The sequence below is a fragment of the Nycticebus coucang genome, chromosome 18 (assembly GCF_027406575.1).
Source record: "Nycticebus coucang isolate mNycCou1 chromosome 18, mNycCou1.pri, whole genome shotgun sequence".
NCBI classification, from domain to species: Eukaryota; Metazoa; Chordata; class Mammalia; order Primates; family Lorisidae; genus Nycticebus; species Nycticebus coucang.
This window is the reverse complement of record NC_069797.1, coordinates 10,612,377-10,626,677: the sequence shown is the minus strand read 5'-3', so window position 1 is coordinate 10,626,677 and position 14,301 is coordinate 10,612,377. Positions and strand designations below refer to the sequence as shown.

At 43.8% G+C, this 14,301-nt stretch overlaps 1 protein-coding gene across 5 annotated transcripts in view; it reads right to left on the bottom strand.

Annotated features, from left to right (window-relative positions):
- ULK2 (unc-51 like autophagy activating kinase 2) overlaps positions 1–14,301 on the bottom strand; it is a 153,698-nt gene that overhangs the window by 73,481 nt on the left and 65,916 nt on the right. The window lies entirely within an intron of this gene.

The following is a 14,301-nucleotide window of genomic DNA, read 5'->3' as shown; positions in this document are numbered from 1 at the left end:
TTGAAAAAGCAAACTGTGTTCCAGGATGATTATTAGGAAACAATGTGAGCACGATGCAATTTACTATTTACTTATGTTGTGATTTTGTCCATAAGCAATAAGTGACCATTGGAAACTGTACCAAGCTGAACAGATAGGCTACAACCCTCTGGATGCTCACTTCTATAAGCAAACCTGAGGCCTTTTTTAAGATAAGGTGCCATATTTACTGTAGTGTTCTCTATCATTTAACATGTGAAAAAACTATGCTGCTGGGCATGGTGGCTCACACCTGTAATCCCAGCACTCAGGGAGTCCAAGGCGGGTGGTAGATTGCCTGAGCTCACAGGTTTAAGACTGGCCTGAGACAGGGTGAGACCCTGTCTCTAAAAATAGCTGGGCATTGTGGTCCCAGCTACTAGGAAGGCTGAGACAAGAGAATCACTTGAGCCCAAGAGTCTGAGGTTGCTGTGAGCTATAACACGATGGCACTCTACCAAGGGTACAAAGTAAAACTCTGCCTCAAAAAAACAAACAAACAAAAAAAAAAACTAGGCTGTTTTCTTTTTTTTTTTTTTTTTGTAGAGACAGAGTCTTATTGTACCACCCTCGGTAGAGTGCCGTGGCGTCACACGGCTCACAGCAACCTCCAGCTCTTGGGCTTACATGATTCTCTTGCCTCAGCCTCCCGAGCAGCTGGGACTACAGGCGCCCGCCACAACGCCCGGCTATTTTTTGTTGCAGTTTGGCCGGGGCTGGGTTTGAACCCACCACTCTCGGCATATGGGGCCAGTGCCCTACTCACTGAGCCACAGGCGCCGCCCAAAACTAGGCTGTTTTCATCAGGTTTTCTTGTCAGTGACAAAAGTTTTAAGAGTTGTGCCCTTAATCCCATTTTGCCCATGAACTCTGTGGTTTCTATTGCACAATTTTGCAGAGAACACGTGCATTCCATAATTGCAAAATGACCACCTAACAGGCTTGGTGCCCGCAGCTCAGTGGTTAGGGCACTGGCCACATACACCGAGGCTGGTGGGTTCAAACCCAGCCCAGGCTTGCTAAACAACAATGACAACTGCAACAACAACAAAAAATAGCTAGGTGTTGTGGTGGGCACCTGTAGTCCCAGCTACTAGGGAGTCTGAGGCAAGAGAATCACTTGAGCCCAAGAGTTTGAGGCTGCTGTAAGCTGTGACACTACGGCACTCTACCAAGGGTGACGTAGTGAGACTCCATCTCCAAAAAAATAAAAATAAGGCTTGGTGCCTGTAGCTCAGCGGTTAGGGTGCCAGCCACATATACCGAGGCTGGCAGGTTCGAAGCTGGCCCAGGCCAAATAATAACAACTACAAAAAAAAAAAAATAGGGCGGCTCCTGGTGGCTCAAAGGGATAGGGCGCCAGTCCCATATGCTGGAGGAGGTGGGTTCAAACCCAGCCTCGGCCAAAAGCCACAAAAAAAAAAAAAAAAAAAAAAAAATAGCTGGGCGTTGTGGCGGGCGCCTGTAGTCCCAGCTACTTGGGAGAATCTCCTAAGCCTAGGAGTTGGAGGTTGCTGTGAGCTGTGACGCAACAACACTCTACCGAGGGTGACAAAGTGACACTCTGCCTCAAAAAAAAATAAATAATAATAATAAAAATAAATCAACAAAATGACTGCCTAACAAGTACAGTTCAAAATCAGGCTGGAGTACCCCTTTCTCCTGCATAACATTCTGTTGGGTCTCGTATGAGTTGCTGAACAAGATGTCCTGGAAGCTGGGGCCTCCTGATCACAGAGCACACAACACAGGCCATCGTCATCACCCCCACGTCATCTGTCTACGGGAACAGAGCAGACCTTAGAACACTGAGACACCTCATTCTCTGGCAGTTATATCCACTGTACCACACTGCCTTATGTGATTTTAAATGGCTATAAGACACAAATAGTAGTGTTGATGTGAAATAGGAGTGTTGATCAAATAATATAAACCTTTTAAAATAAAATAAACTATGCTGCTAATCTATGCTCAAAAGGGGGGATCACAAATATCCCTTCAAATGAGAAGTGAGAAATGCACTTATTGGGCACATCTTAGGCCCCTGGTGTTATGAAGCTTGCACCCTAACAGTGAAAGAACATAATAACCCCAGGTAGTGACAAGCAGCACAGGGGAAAGTGAGTCGGGGAGAGGGAACAAAGGGTAGAGGGGCAAGGAAGAAGTCTATTTTATTTTATTTGTTCTTAGGCAAGCATGGAACAAAGGAAGAGAAGGTAGGTTTATAGAGTAAGAGCAGGATAGAGGCCTACAGAGTAAGAGCAGGATAGAGGCTTACAGAGTAAGAGCAGGATAGAGGCCTACAGAGTAAGAGCAGGATAGAGGCTTACAGAGTAAGAGCAGGATAGAGGCTTATAGAGTAAGAGCAGGATAGAGGAGTACAGAGTAAGAGCAGGATAGAGGCTTACAGAGTAAGAGCAGGATAGAGGCCTACAGAGCAAGAGCAGGATAGAGGCTTACAGAGTAAGAGCAGGATAGAGGCCTACAGAGCAAGAGCAGGATAGAGGCCTACAGAGCAAGAGCAGGATAGAGGCCTACAGAGCAAGAGCAGGATAGAGGCCTACAGAGCAAGAGCAGGACAGAGGCCTACAGAGTAAGAGCAGGACAGAGGCTTACAGAGCAAGAGCAGGACAGAGGCCTACAGAGCAAGAGCAGGACAGAGGCTTACAGAGCAAGAGCAGGACAGAGGCTTACAGAGCAAGAGCAGGATAGAGGCTTACAGAGCAAGAGCAGGATAGAGGCCTACAGAGCAAGAGCAGGACAGAGGCTTACAGAGCAAGAGCAGGATAGAGGCTTACAGAGCAAGAGCAGGACAGAGGCTTACAGAGCAAGAGCAGGATAGAGGCCTACAGAGTAAGAGCAGGATAGAGGCTTACAGAGCAAGAGCAGGATAGAGGCCTACAGAGCAAGAGCAGGATAGAGGCTTACAGAGTAAGAGCAGGATAGAGGCCTACAGAGCAAGAGCAGGATAGAGGCCTACAGAGCAAGAGCAGGATAGAGGCCTACAGAGTAAGAGCAGGATAGAGGCCTACAGAGCAAGAGCAGGACAGAGGCCTACAGAGCAAGAGCAGGACAGAGGCCTACAGAGTAAGAGCAGGACAGAGGCTTACAGAGCAAGAGCAGGATAGAGGCCTACAGAGCAAGAGCAGGATAGAGGCCTACAGAGCAAGAGCAGGACAGAGGCTTACAGAGCAAGAGCAGGATAGAGGCTTACAGAGCAAGAGCAGGACAGAGGCTTACAGAGCAAGAGCAGGATAGAGGCTTACAGAGCAAGAGCAGGACAGAGGCTTACAGAGCAAGAGCAGGACAGAGGCCTACAGAGCAAGAGCAGGACAGAGGCTTACAGAGCAAGAGCAGGACAGAGGCTTACAGAGCAAGAGCAGGATAGAGGCTTATAGAGCAAGAGCAGGACAGAGGCCTACAGAGTAAGAGCAGGACAGAGGCTTACAGAGCAAGAGCAGGACAGAGGCTTACAGAGCAAGAGCAGGGTAGAGGCTTACAGAGCAAGAGCAGGATAGAGGCTTACAGAGCAAGAGCAGGATAGAGGCCTACAGAGCAAGAGCAGGACAGAGGCTTACAGAGCAAGAGCAGGATAGAGGCTTACAGAGCAAGAGCAGGACAGAGGCTTACAGAGCAAGAGCAGGATAGTGGCTTACAGAGCAAGAGCAGGACAGAGGCTTACAGAGCAAGAGCAGGATAGAGGCCTACAGAGCAAGAGCAGGACAGAGGCTTACAGAGCAAGAGCAGGACAGAGGCTTACAGAGCAAGAGCAGGATAGAGGCCTACAGAGCAAGAGCAGGACAGAGGCTTACAGAGCAAGAGCAGGACAGAGGCTTACAGAGCAAGAGCAGGATAGAGGCCTACAGAGCAAGAGCAGGACAGAGGCTTACAGAGCAAGAGCAGGACAGAGGCTTACAGAGCAAGAGCAGGATAGAGGCTTACAGAGCAAGAGCAGGATAGAGGCTTACAGAGCAAGAGCAGGACAGAGGCTTACAGAGCAAGAGCAGGATAGAGGCTTACAGAGCAAGAGCAGGACAGAGGCTTACAGAGCAAGAGCAGGACAGAGGCTTACAGAGTAAGAGCAGGATAGAGGCTTACAGAGCAAGAGCAGGACAGAGGCTTACAGAGCAAGAGCAGGATAGAGGCTTACAGAGTAAGAGCAGGATAGAGGCTTACAGAGCAAGAGCAGGGCAGAGGCTTACAGAGTAAGAGCAGGATAGAGGCTTACAGAGCAAGAGCAGGATAGAGGCTTACAGAGTAAGAGCAGGATAGAGGCCTACAGAGTAAGAGCAGGACAGAGACTTACAGAGCAAGAGCAGGACAGAGACTTACAGAGCAAGAGCAGGATAGAGGCCTACAGAGCAAGAGCAGGACAGAGGCTTACAGAGCAAGAGCAGGACAGAGGCTTACAGAGCAAGAGCAGGATAGAGGCCTACAGAGCAAGAGCAGGACAGAGGCCTACAGAGCAAGAGCAGGACAGAGGCTTACAGAGCAAGAGCAGGATAGAGGCTTACAGAGCAAGAGCAGGATAGAGGCTTACAGAGCAAGAGCAGGACAGAGGCTTACAGAGCAAGAGCAGGATAGAGGCTTACAGAGCAAGAGCAGGACAGAGGCTTACAGAGCAAGAGCAGGACAGAGGCTTACAGAGTAAGAGCAGGATAGAGGCTTACAGAGCAAGAGCAGGACAGAGGCTTACAGAGCAAGAGCAGGATAGAGGCTTACAGAGTAAGAGCAGGATAGAGGCTTACAGAGCAAGAGCAGGGCAGAGGCTTACAGAGTAAGAGCAGGATAGAGGCTTACAGAGCAAGAGCAGGATAGAGGCTTACAGAGTAAGAGCAGGATAGAGGCCTACAGAGTAAGAGCAGGACAGAGACTTACAGAGCAAGAGCAGGACAGAGGCTTACAGAGCAAGAGCAGGACAGAGGCTTACAGAGTAAGAGCAGGATAGAGGCTTACAGAGCAAGAGCAGGACAGAGGCTTACAGAGCAAGAGCAGGACAGAGGCTTACAGAGTAAGAGCAGGATAGAGGCTTACAGAGCAAGAGCAGGACAGAGGCTTACAGAGCAAGAGCAGGATAGAGGCTTACAGAGTAAGAGCAGGATAGAGGCTTACAGAGCAAGAGCAGGGCAGAGGCTTACAGAGTAAGAGCAGGATAGAGGCTTACAGAGCAAGAGCAGGATAGAGGCTTACAGAGTAAGAGCAGGATAGAGGCCTACAGAGTAAGAGCAGGACAGAGACTTACAGAGCAAGAGCAGGACAGAGACTTACAGAGCAAGAGCAGGGTAGAGGCCTACAGAGCAAGAGCAGGACAGAGGCTTACAGAGCAAGAGCAGGACAGAGGCTTACAGAGCAAGAGCAGGATAGAGGCCTACAAAGCAAGAGCAGGACAGAGACTTACAGAGCAAGAGCAGGACAGAGACTTACAGAGCAAGATACGTTGCTTGCCACTGCCATGGACTGTAATGGGCCTCTACTGCCGGGGCAAGGAGGCAAAGAGGCAAGAAGTCTATTTTAAAAGACAAGGGCTTGGCACCCATAGCACAGTGGTTATAGCCACATGCACAGAGGCTGGCGGGTTTGAGCCTGGCCCAGGTCAGCTAACCAACAATGACAATTGCCACAACAACAACAAAAAATAGCCGGGTGTTTTGGTGGACGCCTATAAACCCCAGCTACTTGGAAAGCTGAGGCAAGAGAATTACTTAAGCCCAAGAGTATGAGGTTGCTGTGGGCTGTGACGCCACAGAACTCTACCAAGAGGGATAAAATGAGACTCTGTCTCAATAAATAAATAGGCCCCACACCTGTGGCTCAAGCAGCTAAGGTGCCAGCCACATACACCTGAGCTGGAGGGTTCAAATCCAGCGTGGGCCCACCAAACAACGATGGCTGCAACCAAAAAAATAGCCGGGTGTTGTGGTGGGTGCCTGTACTCCAAGCTACTTGGGAGGCGGAGGCAGGAGAATCACTTGAGCCCAGGAGTTAGAGGTTGCTGTGAGCTGTGATGCCACAGCACTCTACCCAGGGCAAAAGTTTGAGGCTCTGTCTCAAAAATAAATAAATAAATAAATAAGAATAAAATAAAATAAATAAATAAATAAATAAATAAAAGACAATAAAGGCCAGGGCAGTGGCCTATAATCCTAGCAGTCTTAGGAGGCCAAGGCTCCTAAGGATCACTTGAGCTCAGAAGTTCAAGACTAGCCTGAGCAAAAGTGAGATCCCATCTCTACAAAAAATAGAAGAATTAGCTGGCTTGGCAGCATGCACCTCCTGAGGCAGGAAGATCACTTGAGCCCAGGACTTTCAGGTTGCAGTGAGCTATGACAATACTATTCATTGTATTCTAGCCTGAGCAACAAAGCAAGATTCTGGGGATGGGAGGGGAAAGAAGAAAGAGGAAAGGGAAAAGGGGGAAGGAAGAGAGAAAGGGAAGGGAAGAAAAAATGAAAGTCTCTAGAAATCAAAAGTAAAGACACCTAACCAAGTTGGTAGCTTAATCATTGGAGGGAAATTATTTCAAGTGACTCTAATTGATTGCATATCTGTAATGGGATTACCTAAGAATATTTTAAATGGCTTTTAAATTTTAAGGCTGGGTTGGGCAGCGCCTGTGACTCAGTGAGGTTGCTGTGAGCTGTGGCGCTACGGCGCTCTACTGAGGGTGACAAAGTGAGACTCTGTCTCTAAAAAAAAAGAAGAAATCTTAAGGCTGGGTGAAGTGGCTCATGCCAGTAACCCAAGCTCTTTAGGAGGCTAAATTGGGAGGACTACTTGAGGCCAGGAGTTTAAGACCATCGTGAGCAACATAGTAAGACATTGTCTCTACCAAAGAAAACCCTTTAAAATCATATTTTAAGTAATATTTATAATGTTATTTTGAAACCATATTGTTATTTTGAAATGCACTCACAAGGGCAAAAAGAACAGGAAAGACAATAACCACAAATCTTTGGAAGCCAGAAAGCTGATGAACTAGAAGATAGTATCTATCTACAGCCAGCTGGAAAGCCCAGGAGTAAAACAATTCACACCACGGCAGGACCAGACACCTTTCAAGAGTAGCAGGAATGGCAGGACTAAGCGCAGGACTGCTTGAAAGATAGAAGCAGCTAGAATATAATCAATTAGAGTGTCTTGTACTCAGGATTTTTGCTAAATGAATAGATGATAGCTACTCGTAAGTATATGAGTTAATGAATATGTTAATATATTCCACTATAGTAACCATTTTACTGTATACAGGCTCCTCAATTTATGATGGGGTTACGTCCTGAGAATGCGCTTGCCTGAAAATGCATTTAATATACCAAACATCAAGAGTTGAACCTGGACTACCTTAACTGTGCTCTCAACACTTAGACTAGCCTGTAACTAGGCAGAATCATCGAACTCAAAGCCTGTTTTGTCACAAAGCCCTGTACGCCTCCTGTAGTGGAGAGGTGGGTTACCCCTGTCACCACTGGGCTGGCAGGGAGCCACAGAGAACATCATACCGCAGATTGCTAGGCTAGAAAAAGAGCAAAATTCAAAGTATGGTTTCTACTGACTGTGTATCAATTTCACATCATCATAAAGTCAAAAAATAGTATGTTGGGAACTGTTTCATATGTATATCTCATAACCCTATGTTATATACTTTAAATATACACAAAATTTATTTAAAAAGATACAGGCCAGGTGTGGTGACTCATGCCTGTAATCCTAACAATCTAGGAGGCCAAGGTGGGAGAATTACTTGACCTCAGGAGTTTGAGATCAGCCTGAGCAAGAGCCAGACACCCCTCTCTACTAAAAACAGAAAATATATCAGCTATGTGTTACGGCAGGTGCCTGTAGTCCCAGCTACTCAGGAGGCTGAGGCTAGAGGATCACCTGAGCCCAGGAGTTTGAGGGCTGCAAGCTATTAATGACACCAATGTACTCTAGCCAGGTTGACAGAGCAAGACTCTGTGTGAAAAAAATAAAATAGGCTCGGTGCCTGTAGCTCAAGCGGCTAAGGTGCCAGCCACATACACCTGAGCTGATGGGTTCGAATCCAGCCTGGGCCTGCCAAATGACAATGACGGCTGCAACCAAAAAATAGCCGGGCGTTGTGGCAGGCGCCTGTAGTCCCAGCTACTTGGGAGGCGGAGGCAGGAGAACTGCTTAAGCCCAGGAGTTGGAGGTTGCTGTGAGTTGTGATGCCATGGCACTCTACCTAGGGCGACAGCTTGAGGCTCTGTCTCAAAAAATAAAATAAAATAAAATAAAATAAAATAAGAATTAAAAAATTGAAAGCTCAGGCTGGGCGCAGTGGCTCACACCTATAATCCTAGCACTCTGGGAGGCCAAGGCAGGTGGAGTGCTTGGAGTGCTTGAGTTCCGAAGTCTGAGACCAGCCTGAGCCAGAGTGAGACCCCATTTATGAAAATAGCTAGGTGTTGTGGGGGGGTGCCTGTAGTCCCAGCTACTGAGGAGGCTCAGGAAAGAGAATTGTTTAAGCCCAAGAGTTTGAGGTTGCTGAGTTATGACGTCACAGCATTCTACTGAGGGTGACAAAAATAAATAAATAAAAATTAATTAGTTAATTAATTAATTAATTAAAATGCAAAGCTCTATATGTGGGTGGGTCTCAAGCCCAGAGGGTGATATGGCTAGAACACTGCTTTGTACTATGTCCTTTTGGAGGCCACTCGGTTTCCCCAAAAAGACTTATCCTGTCTTCTACCTGAAGAGTATAAACCTGGCTTGCTGCTAGGGTGCCAGACACATACCAGGGCTGGCGGGTTTGAACCCAGCCTGGATCTGCCAAACAACAACAGCAACAAAAACAACAACAACAACACACACACACACACAAAGAGTATTAGAAAAGAGTATAAAGCGGGCGGCGCCTGTGGCTCAGTCGGTAAGGTGCCGGCCCCATATACCGAGGGTGGCGGGTTCAAACCCGGCCCCGGCTTAACTGCAACCAAAAAATAGCTGGGCGTTGTGGCGGGGCACCTGTAGTCCCAGCTACTCGGGAGGCTGAGGCAAGAGAATCGCTGAAGCCCAGGAGTTGGAGGCTGCTGTGAGCTGTGTGATGCCACGGCACTCTACCGAGGGCCATAAAGTGAGACTCTGTCTCTACAAAAAAAAAAAAGAAAAGAGTATAAAGCTGTTGTCATTTGGGGTAGCAATATGGGGGAAGAAGTATGGAAGTCTCAATAGTCAGTGTAAAAAATTTCATTTAACGGGCAGCGCCTGTGGCTCAAAGGGTTGGGCGCTGACCCCATATGCCGGAGGTAGTGGGTTCAAGCCCGGCCCTGGCCAAAAACTGGAGAAAAAAAAAAAAATTCATTTAATAATACCTCTGCTAACCTTTTCTCAGTATAGTAACTTTGTCTTTAATTCTTCCTAGTGTTCTGTAGTCTAGAGACCCTCTGGTATTTTTTGTTTTGTTTTGTTTTTATTTTGAGAGAAGGCTTCACTCTGTCACCCAGGTGCCGTCGTGTGATCAGAGCTTGCTGTAATCTCAATCTTCCGGGCTCAAGGGATCTTCCTGTCTCAACTTCCTGAGTAGCTAGGACTACGGACATGCGTCATCACCACATCCAGCTAACTTTTAAAGACTTTTTGTAGAAACAGGATCTCACTATGTTGCCCATGCCCAGGCTATCTTAAACTTTTGGCCTCAGGTGGTCTTCCCAAAGTGCTAAGATTCCAGGCACAAGCCACCACACCCAGCCCAGAGACACTCTGTTTTGTTACTCTGTTTCAAATGGAGTAGAGGTTGGAGAATGCCTGTTTGCATAGGGTTGGGGAAAGGATATGAAATTCTAACAGTTTCTTTTTTTTTTAACAGAGTCCACTCTGTCACCCAAGCTACAGTGCCATGGCATCAGTCTAGCTCATAGCAACTGCAAATTCTTGGGCTCAAGTGATCCTCCTTCTTCAGCCTCCCAAGTAGTTGGGTTACTGGCACTCATCAGGATGCCTGGCTAGTTTTTCTATTTTTAGTCGAGACGCGGGTGGGGGTGCAGGTGTCTGGTTTTGGTTTAGGCTGGTCTCAAACTCCTGAGCTTAAGTGATCCCCAACCACTACCACCACCTCAGCCTCTCAGTGTACTAGAATTACACTGAGCATGAAACACCACACATAAACCAAATTTTCCATCCTAATAATGATCACATAACAAAATATTGAACCTTGAAATAAAAATAACAATACTTAGGGCTCAGCACCTGTAGCAAAGTGGTTACGGCACCAGCCACACAATCTGAGGCTGGTGGGTTCGAACCCGGCCCAGGCCAGCTAAACAATGACAACTGCAACAAAAAATAGCTGGGCATTGTGGCAGGCACTGTAGTCCCAGGTACTTGGGAGGCTGAGGCCAGAGAATTGCTTAACCCCAAGAGTTTGAGATTGCTGTGAGCTGTGAGTCTCAAAAAACAAAAACAAAAACCCAATACTTAGAAAAAGAACTTCTGGAAATTTAAAACACAGGAGTTTAAATGAAAAAACAGAATAGGAGGAAACATTAAGGCAATTTCCCTAGAAGTACAATAATAAGACAAAAAGACAAAAAAATCAGACAAAAAAAGATAAAATCAGGAGGGCATTCAGGTATTTGTTAAATAAAATACAAAATGGTATTCGTACAAAATACCATTACCATAATAGTAATATATTACTTTAAAACTAGATGTTTTAAATATCTTATATGTATATTTCACAATAATAAATTTTTAATAATTAAGAAGGGTGTGGTCTATTCTTTTTTTTTTTTTATTGTTGGGGATTTATTAAGGGTACAATAAACCAGGTTACACTGATTGCAATTGTTAGGTAAAGTCCCTCTTGCAATCATGTCTTGCCCCCATAAAGGGTGTGGTCTATTCTTAACAAATGCTGCGGACGCATCAAGACTATGAGGAACTGAGAATTGATCTCTGGGATTTGGCAGCACAAAAAAATAGTTTTGAAAAATTTTTATTTATGTGGAATTATTTCGTGGGAAAATAAATTTTTATGATTTCTCCCACTTCAAAAAATTAAAAAAAAAGAAAGAAACATTTTTATTATTATTTTTTATTTATTTATTTACTTTTTATTGTTGGGGATTCATTGAGGGTACAATAAGCCAGGTTACACTGATTGCATTTATTAGGTAAAGTCCTTGTTGCAATCATGTCTTGCCCCCAGAAGGTGTGGCACCCACCAAGGCCCCGCCCCCCTCCCTCCTTCCCTCTCTCTGCTTTTCCTTCCCCCCCATAACTTTAATTGGCATTAATTGTCCTCATATCAAAATTGAGTACATAGGATTCATGCTTCTCCATTCTTGTGAAACATTTCTATTATTTTTATTTATTTTTTTTAGAGACAGTGTCTTACACTTTGTTGCCCTCGGTAGAGTGCTGTAGCATCACTGCTCACAGCAACCTCCAACTTCTGGGCTTAGGCGATTCTCTTGCCTCAGCCTCCCCAGTAGCTGGGAGTACAGGTGCCAGGCACAAGGCCCGGCTATTTTTTTGTTGTTGTTGTTGCAGTTTGGCAGGGACCGGCGCCCTACTCACTGAGCCAAAGGTGCCACCCTAGTTTTGAAAACTTTATATCACCACAAAAAGCATAACTAGAGTAAAATAAAAAATATGAATGCTCTTTATGTAGAAAAGTATAAAAATGTATAAAAATAAATAAAACATTAGACAACTTATACTGTAAAGATCCTTACCATCCCTGAATAGAATCACTGTAATTCCCACTAAAATCCCAATGTGTTTTCATAAAATTTGTCAAGCCGAAATTAAATGTATGTGGAGGGTAAAGGGCCAAAAATAGTCAGGTAATTTTGAAGATTAGTAGAATGTTCTGTGACCCTCCTCCCCATCTCTGACCATATACATATAATGACACACACAAATTTTTAAATGATCATACTATGGACAAATAGACCCCTGGAACAGAATACAGAATCTTAAACTCAGTCCTATATTTAAACCTGCCACAACAAAACTGGCACTGCACACCAATGGCAGTAAGAAAATATTTAATAACACTGGGACACCAGAAAGATCTCTAGATAAATTCTAGGTTAAGTTAAATGTGGAAAAAACTAAAAATTTAGGAAGTCTATTATAATACATTTTGAATACTGAAAAGGCAGAAATAATCCAAGTATAAATCAGTAAGGAAATGGATAAATTGTGCTTTACTTGTACTATAAAATTCAGTTATTAAAATGAGGTAGATGAGAAGCACCTGTGGCTCAGTGGGTAGGGCACCGGCCCCATATACCGAGGGTAGCAGGTTCAAACCCAGCCCCGGCCAAACTGCAACAAAAAATATCCAGGCATTGTGGTGGGCGCCTATAGTCCCAGCTACTCAGGAGGCTGAGGCAAGAGAATCACCTAAGCCCAAGAGCTGGAGGTTGCTGTGAGCAATAAAAAATAATGATAATAATAAATAAATAAATAAAATGAGGTAGATACACAACCAGATATGCATCTAGATACATAATATATAAAAACAGTAATAAAAGGGCGGCACCTGTGGCTCAAGGAGTAGGGTGCCGGTCCCATATGCCAGAGGTGGCGGGTTCAAACCCAGCCGCAGCCAAAAACCACACACACACACACACAAAAAAAACAGTAATAAAAAATCAAACTACGGAAGTAAACATTCTCTATACCATTTACTTACACAAGTTGAGCACCCCTTATCCAAACTGTCTGGAACCTGAAGTGTTTCAGATTTCAATTTTTTTCAATTTCGAAATATTTACATTATATTGAGCATTCCAGATCCAAATCCAAAATCTACACATCGTGTTTCAGATTTTGGAGCATTTTGAGTTCTGGATTTTTCAATTTGGGATGCTCAACCTATTAACTGTTAAAACACAAAAATAATATATGTTATATATGAATACATAATATGTAGAAGTATCAAAATATCTGTGGAAAGAATATACCTCTGGCAAGAGTTGAAAGAAAAAAGGGGATGCTTTAGGTGTTCTACAGTATTTTAAAAGACATCTAAAACAAATACAGCAAAATGTTGACAAACAAAGCATGGTAGGTGACTTGAATATCTCTGTATTGTTTTCTGTTTCAAACATTTCATGATTTTAATTTTAAAAGTTTTAATTTCTTTGAAGAAAAATAAAAGCACTTTACTAAATGATTTTTAAAGGTAATTCCCGGTGCTCATAATACTACTAACACTGCTGTGGACCATGTTTTCTCCTCCCCAAGCAATAAATCCGTGAGTTTGTGCAGTTTGGGACTATGGCCACATAACAGCTAGCAGCATAGTTCTAGCATGAGCGTCCATTAAGTAGGAGTCACACAAACAACTAAACAGACTTCCTGGTACAAGCCACTGCACATAGTCAACATTTGCTATTATTTAACTATTTTGCTCTTCCTTTTTTGCCATTGTTAATACAGTATATTATATATTTAAATAATGAAAGTTAAAAAAATCTCTAGGTTTTCTTATTCTATTCCATTAAGGCTAAACCATGGTTCCTTCTTTTTCTTAATTAATTATCATGTGAGTTATAAGTAATTTATGCTAGTTTTGGACCTGGTGAGTTATAAGTAATTTATGCTAGGTTCGCTCCTGGTCCTCATGAGGGATATATAACTCACACATCTCTTCACCTATCTTGACCTAATAAAACACCATGGCCCCAAGGAAAAAATTTTTTTCTAGTCTGGCCATCACTATGTTAATAGTTTATCTAATTTCTCTTTTTTTGCAGGTTTTCTGTATCCTTCACTATTTCAAAGTATACAGATTATATTTAGTCGACTTGGATTCTAGTTCCTTTATTAAAATTCTTCCTATATATTTATGAAGCTCATTCCTGGACTTATGAAAGTATTTTATGAAAGACACCAGATTGTTTTATTTCATTTATCTATTTTTTTTTTTTTTTGCAGTTTTTGGCCAGGGGTGAGTTTGAATCTGCCACCTCTAGTATATGGGGCCAGCGCCCTGCTCCTTGAGCCACAGGTGCCACCTGACACCAGATTGTTTTAAAGACTCCTTTGACTCTTACAGATTTTTTCCCAAATGAGCTCTTCCTTTAATTCTTTTTCTTAATTTCATACATTCTGTTCATTTTTCAATTTCTTTCTGTTTGGATACAAACAGAATCTGAGATCATTTCCTCTAAAATTTTCATGTACCTTCTGAATTCAAACTTTATAGAAGATGACTTAAGAAGATTTTAGAAAAGTAGGTATATAATTCCAAAAATTCAAGCAACTAAATAAACCCCCCATTTGAAAAGGTGTCCTACACAAGGAAGT